This window comes from Thamnophis sirtalis, unplaced genomic scaffold (assembly GCF_051295495.1).
Source record: "Thamnophis sirtalis isolate CommonGarterSnake01/CBP01778 unplaced genomic scaffold, rThaSir2_p1.2 scaffold_2, whole genome shotgun sequence".
NCBI lineage: Eukaryota > Metazoa > Chordata > Lepidosauria > Squamata > Natricidae > Thamnophis > Thamnophis sirtalis.
Window position 1 is genome coordinate 151,335,913 of NW_028261382.1, and position 12,737 is coordinate 151,348,649.

Here is a 12,737-nt window from a genome sequence, read left to right on the forward strand (position 1 = left end):
CTGTCCAAATGGAGTCCAGGTCTGTCCGAATCTGAGCGATTTTTTCCGACAGAAACTGAGCAAACTCCTCAGCTTGTCCCTGTAAGGCATCCCCCACTTCCCCCCCTTTCAGGAGGGAACGGGTTATCCTAAACAGGGCGGCTTGGCGAGATTCTGCGGACGCAATAAGAGCGGAAAAATGCGCACATTTTGCCGCCCGTATCGCCACTAAATAAGTCCTAATAAAGGCTCTTAGTAGTGTTCAGTCAGATTCAGAGTTGCTAGCCCTCCAACGTCGCTCTAGGTGTCTCTTTTGGTGCTTCATCTCCCGGAGTTCCTCAGTAAACCAAGGTGCCCTCCTGGATCCACTGCCGCGGAGAGGCCGCAAAGGCGCAATCCGATCTAGGGTGTCAGTCGCTGCTGTATTCCAGGTGGTGACCAAGGACTCTGTCAGATTGTGGGCAAGAGAGTCAGGTATCTCCCCAAGCTCCTTCTGAAATCCCAAGTCCATCAGGTGCCTGGGGCGGAACCACTTAATCGGTTCCACCTCCCTGCGGTGGGGGAGTAGCTTCTGAAAATCAAGCCTTAACAGGGAGTATCCGACCATGACAAGGGCGAGATGTCTACTCCCCTTAACTCAAGATCACGTCTCCACTGCCCCGAGAGAAACACTAGGTCGAGTGTGTGTCCCGCTCTATGAGTCAGACCCTAATTACCTGGGTCAAGTCCATGGCTGTCATGGAAGCCATGAACTCCTGGCCCCCATCAGAGTGTTCGCCTAGGGACGGCAGGTTGAAGTCCCCCAGTACTAACAGTCTGGGGAACTCAACCGCCAACCCGGCTACTGACTCCAGGAGCGCAGGCAGGGCTGTTGTGATGCAGCTAGGAGGTAGGTACATCAGAAACAAGCCCACTTGAACCTCTGGGTCTAACTTCAAAAGAAGGGACTCACACGCCACAGTCTTCAGAGCTTGCTCCTGCAAGGAGCTAATGATCCTCAGATAATAATTGCCACTCCCCCACCCCTTTCTTGGTGTCGTGGTTGGTGGAGCACCTGAAACCTTTCTGGGCACATTTCGGAGAGAGGACTCCTCCCTCATGGCCCAACTAGGTTTCAGTAATACATGCCAGGTCTGCCCCCTCGTCAAGCATTAAGTCCTGGACGAGGGCAGCTTTATGAATCACAGACCTGGCATTTAGCAACAGCAACCTGAGACCAGGGCCCTGGCTTCTCTTGCCACCTGGTCCTTGAGTTGAGCTTACAGGGCTGGAACGAGGGATCGCTGTGACGTAGCGAGCCCTCCTTCCCCAGTAATGGCTAGCCCAGTAGCCCCCATCGTACCTGCCCCTCCCCATCATGACCGGGATGTTCCAGCCCGCCCCCATCCCTGAAGACCCCCCTCTCCCTCCCATGGCCCACGCTCTTTCCGGCAGGCTGCATCTATCACTCATTCTAGGACAAGGGGTAGGCCTGGGCCCCCCTACCACTTCTGCTTATGCACTCAGTGGGGGAGGCACCAGGCCGCGCCCACAGTCCTCTCAGATGCACTCTTAGTCACTCTCTCATACATACCCCACTACAGTCCATTAAAAACATATAAAAATACAATAGTATAATAATAAAGATAATTAAAATTAGGTGGGTTCATTCATCAAACAATCACACCATACACACTCCATACACAAAAGAATTGCACAGATCTTTAAAAAAATTCCACTCAAGTGGATTTGTGCAGGAATGGCGGTCGGAAAACAATGATGGTGAAAAGGAGGGAGAGTTCCACAGTCCCTCTCCCTCTTGTAGGTCTAGAAATGCAAGGGGGGGGGGCAAAGGCCCAGAGTCTGAGATGGCTGGAGTGGTTGTAGGGGGGGGGGGGTAGGTGCCAGTTGAAATAGGTGACAAGTTCGTAGTCTCGTCCCCCTCACCTCTCGTCGCCAACCCAGTCGACCCAGCCAAAGGCGCTGTCGAAAAAGGTCCTCTTGAGGGGGCAGCAGATGGCAGATAGTAGATAGAAAGAGAAGGAGGGGAGGGGGGGCTTAGAAGGACTGTGGCAGCAGCAAAGGCCAGCCGCCCAGTCCCAGCAAGCATGGCTATAACAACTCACCGCTCCTCCTCGGGGAGCCACTCTAGTAATGCCCAGTCCAGGTCCAGAGGTCCAACAGGCCCAGCTCAATAATATCGCTTCAGCAGCGTAGCCAAAAGGCACTCACCGCCCAAACACCGCCGCCGCCGCTTGCAGAACGCCGCTGCCCAGGAGCCACCTGAAGGCGACCCCCTCCAGCCAATCCAGCAAGCCCAGAAGGTCCAGCAAGCCCAGCACAGATCAAATCCTCACTCCAGTAGTGCAGCCAGGAGCCCCTCGCCGCCCAAGCGCTGCTGCCGCCGCTCTCACAACACCGCCGCCACCATCATCGCCAGCCAGCATGGGGGTGAGAAAAACACAGGAACGTCCAAAACGCAGTCCTGACAGTGACCCCCTCCCGACAAACGCTCCCCCGGCTTGCCTGATAATGAGCCTCTCGTGGGGACTCCTCCTTTCCAAAGTCCGGCAGCTCCATCCCAAGAAATTGCCTGTTTTTTATTCCTCACAAGCCCGAGCGTTCGGGCAGCCATATTCCATCCTGCACATGCGCATCACGACACAGAGCCGGGCAGGGAGATAAGCACCTTCATTTGCATTCTCTGCGACCATGATGCTTTGCAAGGAACAATCCCAGGGGCTCCCCGTGACTTTTTGCAGATTTTTCCTTTTGTGCTTAAAAAAAAACCAGGACTTTTTAAAAATGCCACAGAATGAGCTGTCAGCCTGACAAAATGCAATCCCTTCCTTCATCCTCCTCCTCCTCCTCTGTCACTAACAGCTGGGGGCTCAGAAATCGGAGCAAAAAGCCAGTCCTCCATCTCTTCCCTCTTCCTGGATTCATTCTGAAGTTTCTTAAATGTCCCTTCTGTGCATAAACACTCCTTCAGCCCCCCCTCTCTCTGTATCTGTTTGTCTCTCACTCTCTGTGTGGCCCTTTGCCTCTATCTCCCTCCCTCTGTCTCTCTCTCTGTCGTTCTCTCTGTGTGTCTGTCTCTCTCTGTGTGTGTCTCTCTCTCTATCTCTCCTCACTCCCTGTGTGTGTGTGTGTGTGTTTCTCACTCTGTGTGTTTGTCTCTCTGTCTCTGTCTGTAAGCCGCTATCGCACCTGTCATCCTGGATCAGGCTGAGCTGCCTGTCTTTCTTCAGCGCTTGCCTCTCGAGCTTCGGTGAAGGGGATTTTTTCTGCGGGACGGAGCCTGGGCGGCAGGGAATTTCCCCGCCAAAGTAGAAGGCGAGGCTTTCAAACTAGTCTGATCCTGCTTGAAAAGGTTGCTGTGGCAGAGCAAAGGTGCCCAGGCTGAAGATTCCCTCTTAGAGTCGGTCTCTGGAATTCCCCCCCTTTTTTTTCTACAGAAGGAAAAGGTTTTTTGACTGGGCAGCTCAACATGATTAAGGCCATTCTGCTCCTCCTTTGCACTGCCCTCCTCTCTCTGATAGCCACCTGGTTAAAAAGGAGGAGGAGCCTAGCGAGGAAGATGAGGAACGTGGGGGGGATCCCTGCCCCCACGGATGGGCGCTGGACTAGCGGAGCCTCCTCTTCCTCCTTTTTAACCAGGCGATCTTTGGCTGCTGCATAAGCCCATGGGTACGCGCTGCCCTCTTCTCTCTGATAGCCGCCTGGTTAAAAAGGAGGAGGAGGCTATTGTATTGTATTGTATTGTATTTATTTGTCTTGTATGCCGCCCACTCCCAAAGGACTCTGGACTCACAATAGACAAGGGAAGGGGGAAGACTAGACAAAGACAACACTTTAAAAACAAAACCACAACATTCACAATTTCCGCTGGGCTGGATGTTTCACAGGCCCCCCGGCCTGCTGGAGCAGCCAGGACTTGGTGGCTTTGCGGAAAGCCGGGCGGGTCGTAAGGGTCCGGATCTCGACAGGGAGATCATTCCAGAGGGCTGGAGCTGCAACAGAGAAGGCTCTCCCCCGGGGGGTCGCCAGCCGACATTGGCTGGCGGATGGAATCCGGAGGAGACCTAACCTGTGAGATCTGATCGGTCTATGGGAGGTAATTGGCAGGAGGCGGTCTCTCAGGTACCCAGGTCCGATGCCATGTAGGGCTTTATAGGTAGCGACCAGCACCTTGAAGTGGATTCGGAGACTAATGGGTAGCCAGTGCAGCTCACGAAGGATAGGTGTGACGTGGGTGTACTTGGGTGCACCCACAATCGCTTGCGCGGCTGCGTTCTGGACTAACTGAAGTCTTCAAACACTGGTCTGGAGCCCATCTGCAGGGGGAGGGATCCCCCTTGCATTCCTCATCTTCCCAGATGGGCTCCAGACCAGCGGAGTCGCCTCCTCCTTTTTAACCAGGAAGCTATCAGAGAGAAGAGGGTAGGGCATGCCCGTGGCCTTGTGCAGCACCCAAATTCTTGCCTCCTGTTCTTCGGCTGTTGCACAATCCAAGGGCACGCGCTGCCCGGTTTGCTGAATCCGGCGTGGCTTCAGAGAAAGAAGGCATGCAAGAAAGCCCCCTCCCATCCCCGCTGCCTGAACATTTGAATGAAGGAGGCTGCAGGCTCCTTTGTCCTTGGCTATGCGATTTTCTTTCGTTTTCTGCTGCCCGAACGAGTGAATGAGGCAGAGGGAGAATGACCTTAGCAATGAAGCTTCTTGTGAAACAAAGACAAAGCATGAATATGTGTAGTCAGCTGGCTATAGACTGATTTAGTTAGCTCCTGAGCTTGCAATCCTTTGTTGTAGAACACTGTTCAGCTATCCAGCTGAATCGTGTTCCTATTTCTTGTTTGTGACTCTTGACCCTTTGAACTGACTACGTAGCTGATTTTGCATCCTGTGACTTTTAGAACATCTCTGGAACCTCTATTGCTTTTTGAACTGCATTTGGCTCTCTTTAGGCAAGCATTCTTTACTAGGCATTCAATCACGTACCTGCCTGCTGTTGTCTGCCTAAACTGAAATAAATATTCCTGCTTCCAAAGTACTGTATTTGTGAGTACATGTCATCAACCTTGAAACAGAATGGAAAGCACCAAGGATTTCACGACACTGAACTTTAGAGAAAGATCATCTTCAAGCTGAAATGGAAACATTAGCTTTTAATTATAAATGCAACTAATCTTGTCAATAGTCATGATCATTTCAACTACTACAGTGGGGAAAAAATGAACCTGGTCAAAGGAAAAGAATTATCTAGCCAGTGGTAAATTATTTTACACCTGCCTTTCTTAATGCTATTTTGTCACAAGCATATACTTGAAAGCCACTTCAAAATGGAAGGTTCAACAATCAATCCAATGCCTCAGGAGCATCACTGCTCTGATTCAAAACAAGCCCCGAAGTTGCATCCGGTCCCTAAAGCCACTACAAATGTGAACTGATCTAGATCTGTGAAAAAGCATAATAATTTGCAATTTATTGTAAAGTCAAATCTTTTTACTTGTGGTGCTAATTCATTTTCTTATAATTGACTAGTGGTGCTAATTCATTTTCTTATAATCCTTATACCAAAAATGTAAACCACAAACTCAGTGACACACACACACACACACACACACACACAGAGAGAGAGAGAGAGAGAGAGAGAGAGAGAGAGAGAGAGAGAGAGAGAGAGAGAGATAATGAGAACAGTATTGGAACAAGCAGGAACATTTTTGTGAATCTTTCTTGAAATCTTTTAGAAAAAATACTTTAAAGAGGAAAGAAATGGGGTTATTTCTATCCATTGAATTACTTCAACATTGTTTGCAGCAGTAAGATTCTTTCTTGAGTCTATAGCAGTCGGTAGCTTCCTACAATGGGGAAAGGTGAAGAATACTAATCTCTTTTAAGCTTCTTGAATCTGTACAATGGCTGAATGCTCAAAAGGCCAGGTTCCTACTCAGAATACTAACAAATCACAAAATGGTTGGTCACAAAGTTAAAACTGGGTTTTGTAATTCATTAAAATACTAAAAGGCAACACTTACTATAAACAATATTTTTGATATTAAATATTGAAATAAACATGTTGTAATTAAACAGCAAGGTCTGGATGCTGTAGCAGTCACTGAGGTAGAACATTTTCCATAGAAACATCATCTTCTAATCTTCAGTAAGTCACTATCACTAACATGGCCTTAAATAGCAGCTACATTTCTGTTTAGAATCAACTTTCAAACATTGGCTCATAATATTCTGTTTTGACAGTGTTCACAGAATTGAACATTCTGTGATCTTTTTGCTGCGTTAAAAGTGTCAATGTTTACTATTCTTTTACATTTAAAAAGTCATTTGACATTTTGATGATTATGACACTGAAGTAATGTTCTTTCTATCAAGGACTTTCCAATTTTTTAATGTTAGCAATGACCCAAGCTTAATGGCCACCTACTAAAAATGGACTTAGCTTCATTCTTAGTTAATTTCCAATGTACTTGGAAAAATATATAATATTATTAGTGAAAAATAAAATGCTAATATACAAGATCCATTGATTCCAGTAGAAGAAGCAAAGTTCATTTCCCAAATATCTTAGTCCATCTTGTTTATGCTCTAAATGAGTGGGATTAAAAAATTCCATTATATTGATTTTATGTTCAAATCTTGAATTTATCTTATAGTGCTTCTGGATTTTTTTTTATAATTTTAATAAAACTACAATGTAAATTATAATATTAAGCTGCATATTTTTAAGAACAAAATTCTAGTACTTGGGTCTTAGCATGGACATCATATTTCTTTTGCATTTAGGGTTAGAAATGAAGCGTGTCTCTTTTTCAGTAGGTTGGTGTTTTACATCTATTACTTCTGTCATGATCATAGTCACGTTGGGCAAAAGTAAAGCTGAAATAAAACTTCATAGGTATTTTTTCAGGAAAACCAGAATAAAGGGTCTCCTAGACCAGGCTAAATTACTATCTGATCAAGCACTTTGTTTCTCACAGTTGCCAGACAGAAACCTGACATATCTCTTAAAATCATATAAAATAATGGCCGTCATATCATTTCATGGAAGTGAATCTTGCAAGCTTTCTTAGGTGTTTTCAAGATGCCCATTTAGTGTTGAATGAAACTGAAAATGAACTACCATAGATATCTGTATCTATCTGTATTTGTATGTACTATATCTATCTACATCTGTATCTAATGGTGTTTATCTTTAACAATTTTTAAAGTACAGATAATTCTAACAATTTCAATTAGAAGCTTCTTCCAGAGTTTTACTTTGAAAATGTAAAAAGCCAGAACTATAATTTCTATTTTGAACACTAGCGTGTTGCAGAATCAAGTTGTATAAGACAAAATAGTAAGATAAAAATCAGTAGTTTATTTTTCTAGTGCTAATATTTTGATAGAAAAAGGGTGGCTAGGTTGTATTATCAAAGATATATCAGCAAGAGCAATAGCACCTAGACTTATAGCACTCTCTGAGCAGTTTACAGTATTAGCATATTGCCCCCTCCAACCTCATTTTATTGACCTCGGAAGGCTAAGTCAACCTTGAATCAGTCAGGATCAAAATCCTGTCTGTGGGCAGAATTAGGCTGCAACATTACAATATTGCATTCTAACCATTGCACCTCCATAGCTATTGTGAAGAAGCTTTTCCTTTTTCAAGAAGAACTCCCCCTCCCCAAGAATGTCCAGTTGCCTTTTGGGAGAACCATGACTTGGATGATTTGGAAATCTCCATAAATGTTTTCTTCAGGAATGTAACATAAACCATTAACAAAACTGAAATTATATTACTATACATCAGATTTATGTGAATAATGCAATAAATACATAAGGGAAAATATCTATTTCTGTCAGTTGAGATTTCTTTCCAAAGTCATAAAATATCTTTTATCGAACATCTTTATCAATGAATAAAGTCTGAGATAGATTTAAATATTAAAAATTACGGTCCTCACTATTTGAAAATTCTGGACTGCTTCTTTAAACTTTTCTAAAGTTTACAGAACCCAACATCTAAAAAGTATGAAATGAATTCACGCCTTGAATATTCTCCTTGTAAGGATCTTTCTTAACGCTGATTGTATTGTTATAGTGCATCACAAGATGCCAGGCAAAATACTATATGATACAATGGTTTCCCTCAAGTTGAAAAGCCTTTTCTGGAACTCATCAGACAAATGGCTGTCTTTCTAAGTTAATATGTGTTGGATTCAGGGGTGGGTTCCTGCAAGTTCTAACCTCTTCTATAGAAGAGGTTCCACAAATCTACAGTGCCGTTTAGAACCGGTTCCAGCTCCCTTCCCCCGCCCATCTGCCCATCATCAAGATGAAGAGTGTGAGGAGGAATTCTGGGAGTTGAAGTCCACAAATCTTAAAGCTGTCAAGTTTGAACACCCCTGGGTTTTTTTTCTAAAGAGTGAGGGGTGCAAGGATCTTGTAACTTGACAGCTTTAAGACTTGTGTGCTTCAAATGCCAGAGTTTCTGAGCCAACATTTTGGTTGCTAAGCAAGAGCGTTGTTAAGTGAGTTTCACCACATTTTATAAGTTGGCCACACCCTCCCAGTCACATGCCAGCAAGCCACTCCCACCCAGTCACATGGCTGGCAAGCCACTCCCACAAAGAAGGCCACATCTACAGAAGAGGTTCTAAAATTTTTTGAAAACCACCATTGGTTGGATTTATCAATATTTATTTCCAAATCAGATAATTTCTTTGTTGCATAACTATAAAGAATACTCCTATTTATTCACCCTTCTCAAACTATATTTTTTCAGTCATTTTTAAGTTTAAAATAATTGGGCAGAGACAGTTCTGAAAACACTGCAAGTGAATTTATTTGAATTCCTTGTAGAACAGAAATTAGATACAAAAGCTTTTGGAAGAATTGGTTGACCTCCCCTTCAAAACAACAGCATACCCCCTTCATCTTTTCTTCCAGTATCTGTTCATGGTTATGCATGTAAGAAATTTTCTGATCTTGTGCTGACCTCCTTATTTCCCCAAAGACCTCTTTAAATGAATTTTAAAAGCTTTTCCATTCCAGCTTTGACCAAAGAAACATAATCAACTAGCTGCTATGGATGAACAAAATAAATAAAGGTAAAAGCACCATATGGCATAATGATAATTCAGCTGAATTTGCATCTTTATATTCCTCTTATTTGTAAGATGCACTAAGTCATTATTAGCAGTTTTCAGGCAGGAATGCTTCTTAAAAGACAGAGAGTACTAGATGTAGAACTATGAAATGGTTTATGTAGTACTATGTAGTAGCTTTCTTACACGTATATTGGGATTGTAATTTCCAGATACCAGCTGGCAATTTTGCCAGTTGCAAGACCAACACATTTATGGTCCTGAGGTGGGAAAAACTGTACTAACCTATGCCAATGATGACCAGAATCTCTTAGATTACAAGAATTTATTTCTGCTTTATAAACCAGTTAAAATCTCAGGATCCAGTTAACTATTAGTAAAACAAATTTAATGCAGTCATACATTTTTAAAGACTGTCTGGTATCCCCTCTCCCCAATAACATGTTTTCTGAGCAGATGAGACGGCAACAAAGATATGCCAACAAAATTAAAAAACCCAGGAAAACTGTAAACCAATATAATACAATTAATACCTATCGAGTCTGAGCTTGTTTATTTTGTTGCAAACTTTTCATTACCAAATTAGGTAACATTCCTAATGCTAGTAGGGAGTGGGGTTTACTTTCATTTTATACACTAGTGAATTGGTGGATTGGTGGTTTGGTAGCAGGGTTGGGATTCAGCAGGTTTGGACCGGTTCGGGCGAACAGTTTGTTCTGGTGAGAAGTTGGCCCTGCCCTTTCCTGTCCTATATTTCCCTGGTTTTTAGCTCAGTTGATTTGTGTGGCAGAGCGGATTGCCACACATCAGCTGTTTTGCTCACTGGCGGTGACATAGAAGGTAAGTTTTTAAGCTTAAAATGTGTGGTGTTTGAATATTGTGTGCATGCGCAAAGCACATGTTAGGCGCACTTGCATGCAGGCACTCACAAAACCAGTTGTTAAACCAGTTGCATCCTACTACTGGTTGGTAGAAATTCAAACAAACAACTAATGGTAAAAAACAGCCCAATCAAGGGACCACAAAGAATCTTCCCATAAACACTCACAGGGGAAGATATATAAAAGGAGAGCAAACCTCTCTCCCTACTAGCACTGAAGAAGTTAACTAGTTTGGTAATGAAATGTCTGGAACAAAACAGCCAAGATCAGAGAGGGTCTTACAGATCAAGCCTGAGCTACAAATATTCTATCTGTAATAAATACCTAATCCAGCTATTATATAAACATGCAATATATAAAATCTACTATCCAAGAATAAAATCCAATAGGGTTTAAAGTTAGGTTGTCTATAAAGACACCTGAAATACCAGAGCTGAGAGGGTGGGCAAACTGCTATTCATTCTTGGCTTTTCAGACTTTCATGGAAAGGCCTCTTCACTTTATGGTCCTCTGAGGCAGGGGAAATGTACCAGCTTCACGTTCGGTTTTTCTCAGTGGTTGCCAACTATTTTTGTCTTCCCACAATGCAGTTGTGAAGGTTGTCTTTTCTGGCAGGGCTCCCAGTTGGAGTCTTGTGGCACCTGATGCTCCTCAATATGTTACAGCATATGTCAGAGCAGCAATTGTATCCCTTTTTTAGGGGCTTCTAGATTTCTTTTTATCCCAGTAAATAAAAGATGATATAAACGGGGTTTGGTGAAAGAAGGCTTTTAAAGTAACATCTAATTTTAAAAGATGGAAAGTCAAGTATGCTCTCTAGACAAAATTTGGTTTAATCCTAAAACCTCATGTGCAATCTAATAAGATTTAAATATAAGTACACAGGTGTGCGCACAATATTTTATATCTTCAGAAAGAGAATTATAAATATAAAAAGAAACTGACAGTTGTTCATTTGTCTGACTTGAATGTAATGCATGTATGATGTTGAGAAAATGTGAAAAAACCTGGGTACTTTACTCACAGTGGGAATTTCATTTAGAAAGGTCTTATGATACAATTATCTATGTCTGTAAATAGTTTCAAACTTCTTCCATTTCTTTCTTATCCTGGTAAACAGCAGGATCATTTTGTCTGAAAATCTTCGCCATAAAAGAAATCACAGTGACAACGAGCAGTCAAAAATAGATACATTGGCACAGAAATCTAGAAGCTGGTATGAAAAATAGCCAACTTACTCAGCCCAAACAATGGGTTTTTTAAAAAAAGACTTGGCAATGACATTTTGTTATAAAATGGGCTTCCTTTGCTATGATGCAACTATGAATTGAGAAACATAAAATAATGAGACAACTCCAACTATGTGGCAAATTGCAAGGATATGTGTATCCTGTTAATCAGTTTTACGCATACAATGATGATTGTCCTCCCCGCTTTAGTGGACAAATATACATGCATCTTTCTCCCCTGCCCCCGCCTGTTGTCCTTTTTCCAGTGTTGTAAATTGCAGAGGCTGTAAAAATATATTAGAGAAGGATAGGAAAGCAGAGGAAGTGATCTGAATGACAAATGAAGTTGGACAGAGTTGGTGGCATCAGTTGTGCTTGAGATGAAATGTCAGTGATAGCAAGAATTGAAAATTAAAAATGGCTACATTAAAAGAGAACTTTAATGTAAACGGCATGTGCATTAAAGGACCAAATATAAAACAGACAGAGGAAGCATTACTTCTTAGATATTACCAGTGTGGGAGATTTTGCAAACATCACTAGAACAGTCTGTTTCCAAATCTTGTTCCTGCATATTAAAGCCTGTTCCTTTCAGTAAACCCAGAGTAAATAGGATTCCATAGCAAGAAATACTAATGGAAGAAGAAAATCAACATGTCTGGGAGTTCCTAAATAAGAAGGTACTAAAAATACAGTACTAAATGATTCCACAGAGGAAATGAAAATGAGTATCAGGAGGACAAGGTAATATGGCTACTCAAAAAGCTTAGTTAAGACAAAAACTTTAAAAAGGCTAATAATAGAAAATGGAAGAGAACCAGATAACAAAGAAAAGTTCAAACTGGTCAAGTATCCTGAAACTGGAGCTTTTGTAAGGAAAGCAAAAATGTAGAATGAAAGATGCTAAAATGCTTAGACTGAAAGATGCTAAGAATAACAAAAAAAAAATATATATGAAAAGAATCAGATGCTTAGGGAAAATAGAGCTATCCAAATCTTATTACCTAAACAGAAAATTATGAAGAACAGAATGAATGGGCAATATTGAAGCTTGAATTTGATTGATATCTATTACTTTGACTCAGTTTATGCCTATTGGTCCAGATGAATTGTATCCTAATTTTCTGAAGGAACTTGCAGATGGTCTAAGTGACTGCTTATGTATTATCTTTAAATAAAACTGGAGAACTGCAATGTGCCAGATGATTGAAGGAGATTCAATGTTATTCCTATCTTTAAAAAAGGGAAAATGAAGAATATAGGGAACTTCTGACCAATTCAGTATGATATTAATACCTGGGAATATTTTAGAGCTAACCAGAACCACTGGTTCACTGCCTCTTATAAACTTGGTTATAATTAGCAAAAGCAATCTCCACTTATATCTCAACTGTTTCTAGAAACTGGTTCTGGTTTCTTGTTTGGCCTTCGGTGAGTTGTATAATTGAAGATTAGAGTACATTCATACTAAGTACCTCTGTGCCAGTAAACAAACACTCTTAGCAGTTTTATGCAGATGTTAAACAATAGGGTTATATTCAGAGGTGGGTTGCTGCTGGTTC